Raw genomic sequence first — 2,772 nt, 5'->3', positions numbered from 1 at the left:
AAACTGCAGGTGGCCGGCAGTGGCCAGGGGATGGCGGGGGCGCTTCTGGAACCTGACTCAGTTTTGTAGATTTCTTATCTCGGTTGTTTACCGCGGGCTGAGCGGAATGCCCCCGCTTCCGCTTCCGCCCCGCTCCGAAACCCCGAACCCCTTCTACTGGCAACTCCGCCCCGGATTCCCAAAAAGAGGCGACCTGGGCCACTGCGGTCCAAGCTTCACCCCGATGGACCTGAGAGACCGGAAGTAAACCTTGGCTAACTCTAGCCGCCCCCTGCAGCCGCAACCGCAGAGGCCCACCCGCGAGCTTCAGTGGCGGGTCCTCAGCGTTGTGTAAACTTTGCTTAAAATGATCTTGAGAGTTCAATTCTTGGAGTGAACTGTTGAGAAGATCTGGCACTTTTCCTTTCGAAAGTTGTTGGGAACGTGAAAGTTGTGTGTGCGTTCGACCTCACTCAGTGGGAGCCGCCGCCCTGTAGGGAATTTAACAATAGCCTAGTCAGGGCTGTTATTTTCCAGAGCAGTTTAGTATCTATTTTGCCCAAGTGCAAGGAAAGCTTGCCTTGGAAAAGCTGGGAATGCCTGACTGAGGAAACGTTTTTAGAGCCTTTTAAAATGAACCTGTTTCTGCCATTTTTCCACCGCTTCAAAAGGACTGGGAAATGTAAAATGACTTCAAGATGTTCTTACTTGAGAGTGTCCGGATTTGGACAGAAGGCCATGTTCTTTTAATATTAACAGTGGCACGCAGTAGAACAAAGGCCACTGAAATTCAGAATCAGTTTTTGGCTCCACGGAGTAGGAAGTAAATTCAAGGACGCCAGAGGTCTTGCGAATGTTTTAATTGGTTAACATTTGAAATTTGTTCTTAAGCAATGAGGGGTGAAACCAGTAGGGGGTTAGCATATAGCATAAGTAAAGCGTTTTGAATATCAACAAACTGCAATAATCTAGAACTGAGAGCGGGCTCTGGAAGGTTTGACCTGCTTTAGAGAGAGATTTCAGATAAGAAGAACGGAGTTTTTGGCCCTTTTCGGGTTGGTGATTCCCCTAAATAACCTTACAAAAGTTTTGTTTAACAAAAAACCTGGCTCGAGCTCCAAGATCTTTTTTTTTTTTTTTGAGACAGAGTTTCACTGTTGTTGCCCAGGCTGGAGTGCAATGGCACGGATCTCTGCTCACCGCAACCTCCGCCTCTCGGGTTCAAGCAATTCTCCTGCCTCAGCCTCTCAAGTTGCTGAGATTACAGGGATGCACCACCATGCCCTTAATTTTGTATTTTTAGTAGAGACGGGGTTTCTCCATGTTGATCAGGCTGGTCTCGAACTCCCGACCTCAGGTGATCCGCCCGTCTCGGCCACCCAAAGTGCTAGGATTACAGGCGTGAGCCACCGCGCCCGGCCCAACTCCAAGATCTAAACAAAAAAGACTGGGTCGAAAGGGAGTTTTGAGTGTTTACTGTTTGCTTTACATACATTTAATGTTTGTAAATGTTTGCTTTACATACATTTTCTTTTGTTAATACTTGTTTTACTTACAGCTTTTGGGTCAAATGTCCTCGTTAAAATGGCTTTCTCTAGCGACTTTATGTTTTACGTTTCTGTTTGTAACTGACATTTAACCTCCTTACTTGCTTCCTTATACCGGTTACTTGCTTCCTTACACTTGCTTGCTTCCTTGTACCGGTTTCCAAGGTGAAGCCATTTGCAGGGTCGCTGGGTTTCCCCCTCCCCCCGAAAGTCTTGCATGACCCGGGGTGGGCGGGATTACGTGCAGTTTTTTGAGCCTTGGGCTGGGGGCCTCAGGGAAGCTGAAGCGGAAATTGCCTAGGCCCCTGGGGCATCGGAGGTCCTACCGCAGCTCCTAGTAGGTGGTGGGGGCGCACCGGCTGTCCCCACTCAGTCCTGGTGGGGCCGCACGTAACTGTCCTGAGATATGCATAAGCCCTTTGACCACGCATGGAGAATATCACCACCCAGAGACACGCGAGTGGCCCTGTGCAAGTTTCAACTGCGCGGGGGCGGGGAATTCCGCAGACAGGATTCGAGAATTTATGTCTTGTGTGGTAACATTTCAGCCGGTGGGCGGCGGGGATTAGGCGTGAAGCGGTTCAGTAGGCAGAGGTTTTCGGACGCCCTCCGGCGAAGCCACCTGTTGATATATTTGACTTTCTGTCCTTGTTCCTCGTCCCATCTGGAGCATTTCCAATTCTGCTTTTGCGGAGCAGCAGGTCTGAGCTTGTCCGGCGAGGGTGGGAGTTGGTCCCGGCGGAGATCCAGTGGGAAGAGCCGACGGCTGCCCGGGCGTGAGTAGATCGAGAATCCTGCCCAATCCCCGCCCCTGGGCTGGTGTCGCCCTGGGCTCCTGAGACGTTGGGGCACTGTCCCCCGATACTGGCAGAAAAGGATTGAGTCCTCGCTTTTGGCCCTAGGTCTCCTCCTTGAGCCTCCAGTGGACTCACAACACTCCGAGGCATATTGCTCTTTCAAATACCAGGAATGGACTCTGGGGAATGGGGCACCCTTGAAGTCTGATTATTTCTTCCCTGTAGAGCCCCAGGGGCTAATTAAACTCGTGTTTATGGACTCCAATGCCTCCTTGCCTTTAATTCAGTATAATCCTGCCAACATTTATTGAGCTTCTCTGGGCCAGGTAGAGTTCTGGGTGCCGAGGACATAGAAATGGATCTAAACTTGGTTCTTGTCCCCATAACCTCACAATATGGTTGAGGAAGACTCAACAGTTACCTAAACACAGGTAACTTCGAGTCAAGGC

At 50.3% G+C, this 2,772-nt stretch overlaps 1 protein-coding gene across 6 annotated transcripts in view; it reads left to right on the top strand.

The window, feature by feature from the left end:
* Positions 1-2,772, top strand: part of CFLAR (CASP8 and FADD-like apoptosis regulator) — a 59,027-nt gene that overhangs the window by 9,930 nt on the left and 46,325 nt on the right. Inside the window, exon 1 of one of the 6 annotated variants that reach the window (XM_011974511.1) lies at positions 1,893-2,302. The exons of the other annotated variants lie outside the window; for them this stretch is intronic. The gene's annotated coding sequence lies outside the window, so the exon portion shown is untranslated. Of the gene's footprint in view, positions 1-1,892; positions 2,303-2,772 lie in introns of those variants that run through there. 6 annotated transcript variants of the gene reach the window in all.

This window comes from Mandrillus leucophaeus, unplaced genomic scaffold (genome assembly GCF_000951045.1).
Source record: "Mandrillus leucophaeus isolate KB7577 unplaced genomic scaffold, Mleu.le_1.0 Scaffold146, whole genome shotgun sequence".
NCBI classification, from domain to species: Eukaryota; Metazoa; Chordata; class Mammalia; order Primates; family Cercopithecidae; genus Mandrillus; species Mandrillus leucophaeus.
Note: the sequence above shows the minus strand (reverse complement) of the source record. Positions and strands in the feature narration are given on the sequence as shown.